The sequence below is a fragment of the Pipistrellus kuhlii genome, unplaced genomic scaffold (genome assembly GCF_014108245.1).
Source record: "Pipistrellus kuhlii isolate mPipKuh1 unplaced genomic scaffold, mPipKuh1.p scaffold_m20_p_33, whole genome shotgun sequence".
NCBI classification, from domain to species: domain Eukaryota; kingdom Metazoa; phylum Chordata; class Mammalia; order Chiroptera; family Vespertilionidae; genus Pipistrellus; species Pipistrellus kuhlii.
The window spans coordinates 389,865-406,281 of NW_023425533.1; the positions used below are offsets into that span (position 1 = coordinate 389,865).

General features: G+C 43.8%; 1 pseudogene; it reads left to right on the forward strand.

The window, feature by feature from the left end:
- The first annotated feature begins 1,473 nt into the window (after window positions 1-1,473).
- LOC118731843 overlaps window positions 1,474-16,417 on the forward strand; it is a 42,213-nt pseudogene continuing 27,269 nt past the window's right edge.

Sequence of the window (16,417 nt, forward strand, 5' to 3'; positions counted from 1 at the left end):
GCTATGAGATTGGAGATAAGGAAGAATGAGGCTTCTGAGGGGTCAGAGCAGTGAATTCAAATTCTAACCACATAGAAACCACATTTGGGAGGAAGGGGTTGGGTGTACATGGGGACACCTCACTGAATAAGAAAAGGGTCTTTGCTATCCAACAACTGAGAACAATAGGCCACCCTCTAACTGAGCATATTCAGTTGGAAGTGTTCCATGATGCAATGGCTGGGGATCAGTGTGTAGAGAGAAAGTGGCAAGAATGCCAGAAAGGCAAAGTCATCTGAGAAATGTGTTATAAAGGTAAGCTGGAGGTTCACAGTTCCAGATATTATTGACTGACACTTGCAGTGGAGTCTAGGAATCTGCCCTTTAAACAAGTGCCTCAAATATTTCTGATGTAGGTGGTCTATAGAACACTCAGAAATATGGCTCAAAGTAAGGTGATCTGGATCACCTTGGCTACATGTCATCTAGACACTTCTAAAACTAACAATGGACAAGCCCCATCCAGGACCAAAAAATCAGAAGTGTTGGGGAGTGAACCGAGATAGCTTAACCGAGATAGTTTAAAACTCCCCATATTATTCCAATATGCAGCCAGGGTTGAGAGCCAGTTATCTGAATAACAGGAAGTCCTTTTCTTAGGGCCAGGGAGAAGTGGCAAGAATTTGAGAGGCTGAAAACGAAATACATTAAAAATACAAATATATTTCATTGTGATTTTTTCATTTTAATACTTTATACTTTCATGTCAATTTTTCCTAAGCAATACACCTTTGAATCCTTCCACTATTTGAGGAACTCTGAGCAGAATTTAGATCAATTCAATAAACATGCATTATTTGGCAACCCTGGATACTTTCTGAACCCTGCAGTAACTACAAAGATGCCACTAGTAATGGCGTTTTCTTATGTGTTAAGCTGCATGTAAAGCTCATTACTCATGTTTTCTCATATATTTTCACTGCAACCCTATGAGGTAAGTACTATATTCTTCCCATTTTACAGATGCTTGCAGGTTAAGCAATTAGTTCAGAACACATAGCTAACATCCACAGAATGGGGATTTGAGCCCCTGCAGTAAGATTCTTGAACTTCCATGTACAATGTGGTAGCCACTAGCCACATGGGCCTATTGAGCACTTGAAATGTAGTTAGTCCAAATTGAGATGTTCTGTAAATTTAAAAACACCTGGTTTCAAAAACAGCATGAAATAATAAAAACATCTCAATAATTCTATATAATATGATAATAGAGGAATATGGCAATTATCTGTTACTCCATAACCTAACGACCAGTTTAGCAGGCTGGGCTGTGGCAGCCGGGGACATGAGCCTGTGGTGCCTCCTCTGGAGTTGGGGAGCTCTGGTCCTCCAACAGCCCTCTCCAGCAGGCATGGGGTTGCTGAGACCCAGGCCTGGCCTCAGGCCACAGATCCACAGGTTCACGGAGACTGACTACCAGACCGCCCGGAGGCCATGTGGCTGGGCTGCAGGGTGCCCAACCCAGTGCCCAATCAAGACGTGAAACAGGAGGTATGGGAGGAAATCCAGATAATGAGATGTGGGGGTTCAAGACTCACTCCCTTTGGGCTTTGTCCTTCTTGGCCTACCTGAGGAGCGGCTCCCAGGCAAGCACAGCAGCTCTGGCAAAGTGGCTGGCCAGGAGGCCGGTGGCCCAAGAGGCGCAGAGCGGTGCCTAGATGGCACGAACTGGAGGGTGCTGGGGCCGGGACAGGAGGCCGGCAGGCAGGGATCTGCCTCACCAGCGGAGAGCAAGGTTCTGCAGTGGCCCCAAGACGCAGGTCGGTCTGGCAGGGAAAGGAGGTGATGACTGCTGGTGTGGAAGGACACCCGGCAGAGGGGCATGGACCTGCAGCCCTGAGGCGGGGGGTTGAAGGGCGGTGCCACCTCAGTGGAGGGGCGCCACACTGCCAGGTACCCCACTGCAACAGTTCTGGGAAGCTCCCATCGCTAATGCGGCCCGGTGGCCTGCACACTTGAGAGGCGGTGCCTCCTGCTCCTCATAAGTGGGGTCAGTAAAGAATGGGGGCGAGGAAGAGGAAATAATGTAGATTGTCCATGATGAAGTGCTTGAGAATGAGACTTGGAAGCCTGACAGGGAGGTTTGTTCTGTTTGCCCCACGGCTGCCCCTTAGGAAGGGTGGAGGGCACAGCTGTGAGGGCTCCCTGTGCATTGAGTCAAGTACCACAGCCAACTGCAATTGGCCTCAGTTTCCTGGTCTGTAAAATGGATTAAGCATGTCCCAGTGTCTTCACTGAGCTTTGTGGGTTGATTGAAATAATATGTAAAGAAAATGAGGGAAGAAGTGAGAAAGAAAAGGAAGGAAAAACAACACAAAAGGAAGATTGGAAGGAACCTGTAAACCCCTTGTCACTTAAATAGGGAATATAGTCAATAGTGTTGGTACAGGTGGGTACTGGAAATATCGGGGAACACTTCGTAAAGTATATGATTGTCTAACCACTATTCTGTAACTAATATAAAACCTGAAAATAATACAAAATAAAATTGAATATAAAGAAATGAAAATAGGAGTGAAAATTTTATAAATTTCAAAGTTTAAATTAAAACTGTAAAGGAAGGAAGGGGAGGATAAAAATAGTGTTTTTCATTTTACCGCTTTATTGTCTTTTCAGTACATGAAAAAGACAGTTGTCTTTATATGGTGCTTTTATACTTTTCTAAGTCATTGTCTTATTTGATGTTCAAGGCAACTTAAAGACAAGATAATTATTCCCTCCACTATTCAAAGAAAGGAAATCTTGGTATCTGGCCCCATGATTCAATTGTCAAGCTCTTATTGTAAGGCATGTATAGATATGACCCTTCACAAAATTTTCTGTGAAGGGTCATATCTATTAATATACTAATAAAAGTTTTGGGCATGATCAGGCCAGCAGCGAAGCAGTTAGAGGGTGATCAGGCTGGCAGGCAGAAGTGGTTAGGGGCTATCAGGCAGGCAGGTAGCAGGAGAGCAGTTAGGAGCCAGCAGTCCCAGATTGTAAAAGGGATGTCTAACTGCTGGTTTAGGCCTGATCTCTGCAGCCTAAAATGGCAGTTGGACATCCCCCAAGGGGTCTGAGATTGGAGAGGGTTTAGGCTGGGCTGAAGGACCATCCCCAACCCCCGTGCACGAATTTCATGCACCGGGCCACTAGTATTTTTATATTATTCATGTAGAAATGTTAATGTTTTGATATGACTTAAAATATATGATTACAATTTATTTTATCTGCATCTTTTTACTTTTTACCAGAGAATTTAAAAATCACATATGTGGATCACATTGTATTTTCACTGCACAGATCTATTCCAGTGGCTGCATGCTAAATCACAACTTTTGCTTAAATCACAGATTAAGCAGATAGTTCACATTATAAAGAAGCTTGAAATTTGAGTAGAAAGGATAAACAAATAAAACATTTCTTTCTAAAATTGTGGGAGGAGCTGCAGGAGGTTGGCCAGCTGGTCCCGCCCCTGATCAGGCCAATTGGCTGGCTGCAGTGCATGTCACAGCAACCAGTCATTCTGGTTGTTCCAGTTATTCTGGTCATTCTGGTGGCTTGACTTTTATATAAAAAGATTAGGAGTTGTCTGATCTATAATAGAAAGGTGGATTGGGAAGCTATGCTTCAAGCTATGAGTCTGACGGGGGTTGGCTCATAGCTGATGATTGGTTCTGATCTGCTCCAGATATGTTCATTCTGGGGCTCAGGATGAAGATGCACTGGATACCCAGGGTAGGCTGTTCTCCTGGCCATAGCCTAGGCACAAGAGGTAAGTGGACAAAAGATCTGTATAAATATTTCTATGAAGATGATCTATAAATCCTCAATAAGGACATAAAAAGTTAATCAACAGTATTATTCATTAAGGAAATGCAAATCAAATCCACAATGAGATACTAGCTCACACACACTAGGATTGTTATAATAAAAAAGTGTTGGTGAAGATGTGAAAAAATGGTGCACTGCTAATGGGAATGTAAAATGGTATATCCACTTTAGAAAAGAGTTTCACAGTTACTCAAATGGTTAAATGGTGAGTTACTATATGACCCAGCAATTTCACTCAAGATGTACCGTATACCCAAGTGACTTAAACATATGTCCATACAAAATCTTTTACATAGATGTTCATAGTAGTAGTATTCATTACTAATGACCTGGTGCACAAAATGTGTGCACATTGAAAGAAAATTAGATGAAATATTTTAATACTAGAGGCCTGGTGCACAAAATTTGTGCATGGGGGTGGTGGTGGGGGTTGTCACTCAGCCCAGCCTACACCCTCTCCAATCTGGGACTCCTCGAGGGATGTCCGACTGCAGTCATCCCTCTCACAATCCAGGACTGCTGGCTCCCAAATGCTTGCCCACCTGCCTGCCTTCCTGATAGCACCTAACCTCTTCTGCCTGCCAGCCTGATCACCCTAACCACTCCCATGCCAGCCTGATTGATGTCTAACTGCTCCCCTGCCAGCCTGTTTGCCCCCAACTTTCCCCTCTGCTGGTTTGGTCACCCTTAACTGCCCTCCCATGCAGGCCTGGTCACCCCTAACTGCCCTCCTCTGTGGGGTTGATCACCTTCAACTGCTCTCCCTTGCCTGACCAGGTCCCTCCCAACTGCCCTTCCCTACAGGCCTGGGTCCCCTCCCAACTGCCCTCCCTTCCTGGCCTGGTCTCCCCCAATTGCCCTCCCTTGCTGGCCTCATCCCTCCTAACTGCCCACAACTGCTCTCCCTGCAGGCCATCTTGTGGTGGCCATCTTGTGTCCACATGGGGGCAGGCATCTTTGACTGCATGGGGGCAGCTATTGTGTGTTGGAGTGATGGTCAATCTGCATATTACTCTTTTATTAGATAGGATAGAGGCCTGGTGCACAGGTGGGGACCAGCTGGTTTGCCCTGAAGGGTGTCCTGGATCAGGGTGGGGGTTCCCTTGGGGTGTGGGATGGCATGGGCGAGGGGTCTGTGGTGGTTTGTAAGCAGGCCATACCCCCTGGTGACACAAGTGGAGGACCTGGTGTCTGGGATATATTTACCCTATACAATTAAAATTTTGTAGCCTAGAGTGGAGGCTTAGGCCTGTTAGGGCAGGTGGAAAACTTGGCTTCTCCCATTGCCAGAGAGACCCAAGGTGATCTAAAAATTCTCAATAAGGACATGAAAAGTTAATCAACAGGATTATTCATTAAGGAAATGCAAATCAAATCCACAATGAGATACTAGCTCACACACACTAGGATTGTTATAATAAAAAAGTGTTGTGTGGCCACAGAACACTTGGTTGGGGTTAATTTGCATACTAACTTTGATTGGCTGGTGGGCATGGCTTATGGGTGTGACTTGTGGAGCAGAGTGATGTTTAATTTGCATATTACTCTTTTATTAGGTAGGATTGCTATTTGTTCTTTATAATAGAAGTGTCAGAGATGAAAGAAAATTAATAAAATGTATATGAAAATAATATATAAATTTATTAATAAATAAACAATAACAACAAAGTCATGATATAAAAACAACAAAACAATATAAAAACAACAAAAACATGATATAAAAACATGATAAAATACAATGACTAATATATTGATTAAACTTATTCTAATATCTCCCTGTATACCACATTAAGAGTGTAAACACTTTCAGAGTGCTTGACTAATTTCCCTTGTGATGAAGTTTAACTTTAACATCACATGCTCTTTGAACTCAAGAGAAAGCAACATATAACTGACCATGCCTGAAAACGGGTTCAGGTAGGAATATTCCTACTCTGTCTATAGTTTCTCCTTGTGATTTATTAATAGTCATCACAAATGCTGGTATCGCGGGAAACTGTCTTCAAATTGATTTAAATGGAAGGCCATTGTCGGATGGGGACAAATCAATTCTCGGAATCAGAACAACCTCTCCTTCTGCGGATCCTGTTAATACTTCAGCTTCGATAATGTTAGTTCACAATCTTTTGATAATAAGATAAATCTAATACCATTACAAAGACCCCATTTATCATTAAGATTTGTTAGTAGCATGATGATTGCACCACTTTCAGTTTTAATTTATGACATGGCATTCCCGAAGCAGTAATACTATTAAGAAATTTGATGGGAAATTTTTCCTTTCAGCATCATCTGTTGAACCAATGGAATCATCACTCAAATACAGTATGTGTGAAAATCTCCATCAAGCATATCCAAAATGTCTTTATTTAATTTTTGAACCAGCTCATTTTTTTGGACAAAGAATTGCATGTTTAGATATATTTTTAATATTATCTATTGATATACTATTTTCAAAGGTAGCTTCAATAATAGTTCCATTACAAATCATTTCACAGGGGATTTCAATAATATCCATTCCTAAATAAAAACTGCTATCAAGTTTGCCATCTCCAAGTTTTAATAACCATTCACTATAAGCAGAATTCTTTGATCTCATATTTGTTTTAAGAGACAACTTTCTGAAACATCCCCAAACATTACAGCACTTTAAACTCATCTGTGCTATGGCTGATCACATAGCATGCAGCACAATACTGAGACATTGTTGAAAATCCCCTCTGAGAAGGAGAACTTTCCCACCAAATGCAACATTCAAATTCAAAATTTCTCTTAGTAATCTGTCTATGGCATTTATAGCATGACTGGATGCCATGGTGCATTCATCAATAATAAGAAGTTGGGCCTTTTTAATGGTTTTAGCAACTTCACTCTTTATATCTATTCTAAAAATTGAAGTTTAATTTAATGGAATTGGTAATTTATGTTGGGAATGAAAGGTTCTTCCCCCAGAAATAAATTTGCAACAATTCCTGTAGATGCTGTGGGTAAAACAGTACCATCACAACCTCTAATATAATGTATTAAAACTTTATACAGATATGTTTTTCCACTACAGCCTGGACCATCCAAGAGAAAGCATTTGGGGCATACAGTTTGATCTTTGATGGCTGAAATTATAGTCTGAAATGTTGCCAACTGTTCATCACTTATAGAATTTATCAAAACTTCTACCTGTTGTTGCTAGTATGATTCATCACATGTATTTGTATTTGTTAATAAAGGATAGTCCGTAAGTTTGAAATGTGAACATTTTATCCCATGCAATGTGAATACCTCTTGAATTTCATTAAGTGCATGTATTTCACAGTTCACTCAGGCACCTTCTCTTCAGTGTAATTTCCAACAAAAGTCTTTAATAAAATGAGATTTATTCTCATCCCATAATTTGTCTGCATCAGAAGAATATCCAAACACAGACATATATGCAAAAGGTTGCCGTAGTTGTTTGGGCATATTAAGGATGATTGCATCGTCAATCATATCTTTCCAGGTAGTGTTTTTGATTAATAATCCTCAATGTTTAGCTGCTTCATGAAATGTATCATAAATGACATCTCCTACAGTTCACAGATCATCAAAACTTATCGCACCTTTTACATGCAGAAGCAAAAGTCTAAGGTAATATCATTCTGGTTCTCTATAGCTCACAGTGAACAGTCTACCTAATACTTTATTCCCAACCTTTAGGCGTTTTGTCCACAAAGAATTATTAAACATATAATGCTTTGGAATCTCCTAATAATAATAATTATGCGCATCAGAATCTTCTCTATTCAATAAGAACCAAGCCATCAAAGTTGAGTTATACCTTTTAGCCCTATTTATAACTTTAGCAAAATCATCAATATGAAAATACAATTTTTGTTCATTTGGCAAATGAATAGCGCATGAGATTGGTTATGAATTCACATTGCAAAAAGTCTCCAAACAGGCTCAGAAGCGCTCCATACCTCGAGTCAATCAAGTCCTGTACTTTGTCATGATTGATATTTTTTTTCCAGAAATTTGAATATTTGCACAATCATGCCCTTTATAGGTGTATTTAAATAAATATTTGACACTTTTAATCGATTCACAGACTTCAACGTTTGTATGACAGTTATATTTAAGGCACAAATAGAGGTTATAGGGACAATCCAAGTGTTATTGACAATTTTATTTCCAATAGACATGGTGCTACCAGATCTTCATTTGTATTTGGGATATCCATCAATATTTCCAAAGGTCAAATTTTGAAATTCTTTTGGATATACCTTTGAACATTTTCCATTTTCCTATACATGGACTATTTGGATTTTGTTTTCCACATGGTCCATGTACCATATTTGATTTTACAATTTGAAAAGTCTTCATCCGAATTTCTGCCTTAACTACATGGTCAATGTCTTCTTTGTAATTTGGATTCAGTATCTAATATCAATAATATGTGAGTGTGAGGCAGTATACATTTCTGAAATTCAATGACATAAATTTTAGCTATTACTTTGCCAAATAAATGTAATTTACATGTATCATTTAAAAGAGCATTCAGCTTAATATTAAAAACTCTGGCTACCAAGTCAGGTCTGTTTTCAACTTTTTTCCATTGTAAATTGTTTGTAATATCTGCCCATTTGGGATTGCATGTTATGGTTATGAATAAATCAGTCTTGCCACACTTTGTTACAATTGCCATAGCATCCTGATATTGCTGTTGTATAATATATTTCTGGGACTACCCTCAAAAGACGATGGATGTGTTATCATTTTACCAATTGGCACATTGTCATTTTCAAATTTAGATGTGATATAATCCATCAAACCACTATATTTTTCAACTCTCAATTTAGATTAATTTGCTTTAATGTAATTTATCCAATTGGCTCCCATTTTTATTTTTATTTTATTTTATTTAAAAAATATATTTTGTTAATTTTTTTTACAGAGAGGAGGAGAGAGGGATAGAGAGCCAGAAATGTCGATGAGAGAGAAACATCGACCAGCTGCCTCTTGCACACCTCCTACCGGGGATGTGCCCGCAACCAAGGTACATGCCCCTGACTGGAATCGAACCTGGGACCTTTCAGTCCGCAGACCAACGCTCTACCACTGAGCCAAACAGGTTTCTGCTGGCTTCCATTTTAAAATATGAATTGACAATACATTGTTGAATTAATTTTTTTTGCATTTAAATTAGGATTGAACATGTCCTGGATGGAAAGGTGAAGTCCATAATACTGCATTTGTGTGACTCATGTCTTTACATTTTGTCTAGTATCATTGTCAATTACACTGTCATCTCTGAGTCTTAATGCAATATCTGTTCCCCAGTCTTTTTTATCATGTGGAAAAAGAGTAGAATATGTCATTGCATCTAATATAGGAAACAGAATACTATTTTGTTTCATTTTAGTGGCATTCAGATTATTGAGATCTGGTTTACAATGAATGAACAAGTCCCTTTCAAAAGGAGGTCTTCAATTTTTTTTTCTGAATATGACAGCTACTTCAGTTACATGGGGAGAGTTATATCTACCTGGATCACTGTTAAGATCATATTTAATCGCCATTGTTACTTCCATTGGAGAAATATCTTTCACTGCTGCTTCAGATTGGGCTTCCTTTTCTACCTCATGTGGCATCTTGTATGATTTTGTTAATTCATTTATTTCATGCTTGAGGTTGTTGATATTGATCATGAGTCTTTCTGAGAAACCTTGGTTTTCTGGCATTGCTAATCTTTTACTCGTCACTTCGGCTATATCTAAAATATAGAGTTGAGCAAACTTCCGAGAAACACCATCTGAAGGATGTAAAGTTCCAGTATGGTGATAAACTTGTCCGTGTATTCTAAAACAGTATGGCCCATATCCTGATGGTGATGCAATATTTGCACCCATTGCAGCAAAAGCAAAAGAACTATTTGTCAAATGAATATTTTTCATGACATTTTTACTGTCAGAATCTTTATTTATCATTAATTTTTAAAAATATGCCGGGTATTCTCGAAAGTGTATATTATTTGGACAAACTTAACCTTTGCTACAACATCAAGTAAATTTTCCATCAGATGGTTTTTCATCAGAGAAATTTAGTGATAGGCAAAATTGACACGTAACAGTCATTTCATCACAACTGTGTTCAATAATTGCATCCTCATTTACTTCACCTTCACTGTGAAGGCAGTTCCTACCAGTATTGGTAATAATTGTCAATGCCACTGCCTTTGTTTGGCTTTGGAGGTAGGTTGTACCAATAGTTGGTCTTCAGACATTTTCTGTTGACTATGTTGCTTTCTTCCAGCTGCAGAGGTGTGTAGTGCCACTAGTTGGTCTTCAGATATATTGTGTCAACAACGCCAGCTTCTTTCAGCTTCAGAAGCACATTGTGACAATAGTTGGTTGTCAGACATTTTCTGTTGACAATGCTGCTTTCTTTTGGCTGCAGAGGTACGTTGTGCCAATAGCTGGTCTTCAGATACATTGTGTCGACTTAACTGGCTGTAGAGAGCACCTGGGAAAGGTCCCTGAGCTGATTGTTGTCTGAATCCAGTGGCTCCTGGCTGAGCCATGCCCTGGAAACATACGTTGCCAAACACAGGTGTGTTGTCAGTCTGACCTTTAGTTCAGGTACCAGGGGGTGGATTTCATTATCTAAATCCAGCCAGACACCAGGTACAAACATAATTATCTGGGCTCACTCAGAAGTGACAATTACAAAGAAGCCACAAGAATGAACATATTTTCTTTATCTTAAACTTTAGTAAAACTTTCTGGTATCTTACTGTATAAAATAAACCTGATGTATCAGCTCTTGGTCCCTGTCTCTCCATCAGAGGACAGCTGTCCCACCCCGTCCCAGCTTTCCCTACTGTCTTTGTATATGTATCTTTCATTTTCTCAACCCCCTTTTCCCCTACTCAGGACTCCTATCTGCTCTCTAGCCATGCTGGTTGCAGAAAAGAGAGAAATATTTATAGCTGGATTATTTCAGCTTCCTAGGTACATTTGACAATAGTTGATCTTCAGACATAACAGTGGTGCCTCGCATAAAGAACGCCTCGCACAGCGAACGCTGCACACAACGAACTTCATTTCATGATTCATACAACGAACTTCGTTTCACACAACGAAGTCGCCCAAGCTTCCACAACCGCTTTGCCTGAGCTTCCACGACTGCTTCGCCCGAGCTTCCACGATCTCTGCCGATGTATTGCATCCTTCCGCGCAGGCACTGCAGGCAGTCGTTAGTCACTGCGCTTAACTTAAGCACGTATGGCGGCAATCGTTCTTCATTACGAATTAAATCACGCACGTATCACGGCAGTCGTCCTTTTAAGTTAAACTCAATATTTTTTTTTATATCAGGGCTTCTAAAAAAAGCAGGAAGGTGATTTCAGGTTTTTCATGAAACCATCGGCCAAAAAGCAGAAAATGGATGAAGATGTGCAAGATTCGGTAGACTCTACTTAGTCTGTCTTAAAATTAAAAAAAATTGTGTTTTTTTTTTTTAAAAAAATTGTTTTTAGATGTATCTAAATAAAAATAATAACAAAAAATTTATCTTTTTTTATGTCATCTTAGCATATTTTATGCTACAGAACGAATTATTTTTTTTAACATGTATTGTTATGGGAAAACGCGTTTCACATAACGAACTTTTCGCATAACAAACTTGCTCCTGGAACGAATTAAGTTCGTTGTGTGAGGCACCACTGTATTTTGTCCCCTACGCAGAACGAGGGAGGGATGGTTGTCCCTGCTGCCAGGATCAGGAGTGTGGGGATCAATTGGGGACAGAGCTGGTGGGGGAAGGGGCTTATTAGAGCTTTCCTTCCCTCCACTTTCAGCAGATGGTCTTACCCCTGAGGATGCCACTCCTTGCCATCTGTACAGCGCCACCCCCACTCCACCAACAGTTACCTCCCTCTGCAGGAAAAAGGTGTGGGGTGCCATTACTTGGCTGGCCTGGGCCTCCCTCTGTGAGGAGATAGCTGGCCCCACCCACCTGCCTCAGAGTCGCTGACCAGTGACTTGGGCCTCCTTCTGTGGGGTGATGGATCACGGGTTCCCCAGATTGATGCCCCGCAGAAGGAGGCCCTTCCCACCTTGCTTGGACTCTGGGATTAATTTCAGAACAGAGGGAGGCCCTTCCCATCAGGCCTGGGCTCCACCATTCATCCCGGCCCACAGGGAGACCCTGCTCACCATGCTGGGGCTCTGGGATCAATTGCAAAGCAGAGGGAGGCCCTTCCCACTCAGCCTGGCCTCTGCCATTCATCTTGCCCACAAGGAGGTCCTGCCCACCAGGCCTGGTCTCTGCCATTCATCGCTGACCACCCTGCCAGAGTGTTGTGATCAATGCTGCACAGAGGGAGGCCTTGCCCACCCGGCAGGGATCTGCGATGGGCCCTCCAGCCTTGGTGGTTAGCTTCAGCCCTTGCAGCTGTGGCTTTGTCCAGAAGGATGTCCAGAAGGTCATCTGGAAGATGTCTGCCCTAATTAGCATATTACCTTTTTATTAGTATAGACTAGTGGCCCAGTGCACAAAATTCATGCACATTAAAGTGGCTGAACAGGTAAATACCTAGCTGCAGCCGCACACAACAATTTCAATAAAATACAACTAAAATATAAAATGGACATTACCCAGAACTACAGGAAAGTTGACTGACTGGAAATTCTACAACAAGAAGCAAGGAAAAAACCAGAAGGAAGAGTGGAGGAGCTGTAAAAGCCTAAGGTACAGAGACACGCGGCACACAGAGAGGACTGAGCCCGAGAGGAAGGGCGGGGCAGCTGAGTGCCTGGCTGGCGTTCCCTAGCGGGAAGGAGATAAAAGCTCCGACTGTGCTGGGCCCCAGGTCTGACTGCTCTGAACCCCAGTTCTAGGCCAGACCCCGGGGACCCAGGCTCATCTATAGGGAGCTGGGCTGTAAGGCAGAACCTCGGGAGAGCGGCAAAAGGAGGTCCCGGAGGCGCGCACATTGCACGCAGAGAAGGGATGGTTGGCTGTGCCGCGGGATTGCCCTGGCGGGAAGGAGACAGGGGCTCCAGATTGCTCTGAACGCCACCTCCAACTCCACTTCCAACTGAACTGAACCCCAGGTCCGGGTTCATTGGGGGAGAGCCTAGACTGTTTGGTAGCAGGTGAAAATCGAGGGCACCTTTCCCTCAGAGGTGCTTGCAACGAGTACTGAAGGACCCTGAGATGCAGGAGCCGCATAGGGCGGGGCTGACTGAAGCCAAAGCTGTAGGCTCCACCATGAAACCCCGCCCCATCAGGGAAGCTGTGAAAATGCAGAGACCAAATAGATCACAAACGAAAGAAATGGAGGACAAAAAGCGACTGGATATAGAGTTCAAATCTACGCTTATAAGGTTTTTCAAGAATTTCCTAGAAAAAATCGATAAGACCTATGAGGATATGAAAAGGGATCAACTAGAATTAATAAGGAATCAACAAGGAATGATAAGGGATCAACAAGAAATAAAGAATACATTGTCTGAAATAAAAAATATTATACAGAGTCCTAAAAACAGAATGGAAGATGGCAAGAATCAAGTCAAAGATTTGGAACATAAAGAGCCAGAAGACACTCCTCCACAGAAGCTAGAAGGCAAGAGAATCCAGAAAATTGAAGATAATGTAAGAAACCTCTGGGACAACTTCAAGTGAACCAACATCAGAATTATGGGAGTCCCAGAAGATGAGGGAGAGCAAGATATCAAAAACATACTGAAAGAAATAGTGACAGAAAACTTCCCCCACCTGGTGAAAGAATTAGACTTACAAGTCCAGGAAGCGCACAGAACTCCAAACAAAAGGAATCCAAAGAGGACCACACCAAGACAAATCATAATTAAAATTCCAAGAGCAAAAGACAAAGAGAGAATATTAAAAGCAACAAGAGCAAAGAAGGTAGTTACCTATAAAGGAGCACCTATACGATTGTCAGCTGATTTCTCAACAGAAACCATGCAGGCTAGATGGGAATGGCAAGAAATATTCAAGGTGATGAATAGTAAGAACCTACAGCCAAAGATAATGTATCCAGCAAAGCTATCACTCAGAATGGAAGGTCAGATAAAGAGCTTCACTAATAAAAAAAAGCTAAAGGAGTTCATCACCACCAAACCAGAATTATATGAATTGCTGAAGGGGGTTCTTTCAGAAGAGAAAGTAAATAAAGATAAAAATTATGAACAACAAATACGTAACTATCAACAAGTGAATCTAAAAACCAAGGAAACTAAAAAAAAATCTGATGAACAATATTAACTGTTGAATATAATAGAAGCAGAGATATGGAAGGGGAATGAACTGACAATTCTTGGGGGGAAAGGGAGTGGGGGGTGCGGGAAGAGACTGAACATAAACTGTGCACCTATGGATGAGGACAATGGGGGGTGGGAAAGGGCAGAGGGTGGGGTGGGAACCTGGTGGAGGAGAGCAATGGAGAGGAGGGGAAGGAACATTTGTAATAATATGAACAATAAAAAATTATTTATTTATTTATTTATTTATTTTTTTATTTATTTATTTTTTAATCAGTCTTTATTGTTCATATTATTACAAAGGTTCCTCATTTCTTTCCCCCTCCACAAGGTTCCCATCCCACTCTCCCCCCCTCCCCATCCCCCATTGTCCTCATCCATAGGTGCACAGTTTATGTTCAGTCTCTTCCTCCCCGCCTTTCCCTGATAGTAAATCCCTTTTCAGATAGTAAATCAGTTACTTAGCATTTTCTCATATCAATAATACCTCCACATGCCCAATGATACACTTCACACAAAAGACATTTCCAAATAGGTCAACCAGCCTCATCCAGGCCCCACCCAAGGCACTCACAGATCAACACCCCAGCACTATACTAACTCAACACATCCAGATCTAAGCCTTCATCACTTGATTCAGCAGACCCTCAAGTTCCCGCAAAAGTTTCCAGCCATGTCTGAGAGGCAGCCGTGGGGCAGGGGCAGGCGAGGAGCGAGCTGTTCCGGGCCTGGCTGCTCCGGGCCTGCCCTCTGTTGCTCTGGTTCGTTCTACAACCAGCTGTTCCAGGTCTGGTCACTGCTGCTCCCGACCTAGTTGTTCTGGACGTGGCAGCTGCTGCTCCAGGCCTGGCCGCACCTGACCCGGATGCTCCGGGCCTGGCTGCTCCCAGCCTAGCAGCTGCTGCTCCGGGCCTGGCCGCACCCGACCCGGCTGCTCCGGGCCTGGCCGCTCCCAGCCTGGCAGCTGCTGCTCCGGGCCTGGCCGCTCCCAGCCTGGCAGCCGCTGCTCTGGGCCTGGCCGCACCAGACCCGGCTGCACCGGGCCTGGCCGCTCCCAGCCTGGCAGCCGCTGCTCCGGGCCTGGCCGCACCCGACCCGGCTGCACCGGGCCTGGTCGCTCCCAGCCTGGCAGCCGCTGCTCCGGGCCTGGCCGCTCCCAGCCTGGCAGCCGCTGCTCCGGGCCTGGCAGCACCCGACCCAGCTGCTCCGGGCCTGGCCGCTCCCAGCCTGGCTGCCGCTGCTCCGGGCCTGGCCGCACCAGACCCGGCTGCTCTGGGCCTGGCTGACCCGGGCCCGGCCGCTCCGAGTCTGGCCGCTCCCGGCCTGGATGCTCCGGGCTTGGCTACTGCTGTTCTGGGCCTGGCTGCTCCCAACCCGGCTACTCTGGGCCCGGCTTCTCCGGGCCCGGCCACTCCGGGTCTGGGTGTTCCTGGACTGGCCACTCTGGGCTTGGCCGCCTCCGCCTCAGGCCTGGCTGCCACTGCCCCAGGTCTGGCTGCTCCAGTGCTGGCTGTTGATGCTCTGGTTCTGGCTGCTGCTGCTCTGGGGCTTGGCTGTTGCTGCTCCGGGCTTGGCTGCCACTGCCTTGTGCCTGGCCACTCTAGGCCTGGCCGCCGCTGTTCCAACATTCTGTCCTTTATTTTTATTTTATTTTTTTTAAACGCATTTATGTTGCAATGTTGGCTGGTGAGTTGAGTTCTGACTTAGTCTTTTATTTTTTTTCAAGATCTTCTTTGTATTCTTTCTTAAGTAATTTTACTATCTTTTGCTCTCACTTGATTTCTTCACATTGAGAACTTCTTTGGTTTCTTCCTCCTAGTCTTGGGAGCTCAGCAGGTTGGCCTGTGGCACCCCTTTGTTCTCCGTGGGCTCCTGCGCTGCTTCAGCCTGTTGCCGGGGTCGGCGCCGCCCAGGAAGCAGCCCCGGGCCTTGGCTCCGTTGCCCTCGCTCAGCGGTCGAGGGCTCAGGGGTACCCCCCCTCCCCCGGGGGCCCCGTCGCCTGGCTCCTTGCTGGTGCCCGGCTGGCCTGTGTCTGGCAGGGGCTCCTGCTCCTTGTTGCGTTCCTCCAGTCTGGAGCTTTTTTTTCTCCTTCCCACTAGGGGAGTCTAGGATCAGAGTCAACAGACTCCTCTGCGCGCAGTGTGCGTGACTCTGGGGGCTCCACTTTTCGCCACTCCCCTGGGATTCTGCCTCACAGCCCCGTCTCCCCCTGCCTGAGCCTGGGTCCCCAGGGTCTGGCCTAGGACTGGGGTTCAGAGCAGTTGAAGCTGGGGCCCAACACGGCCGGGGCTCCTGTTTCCTTC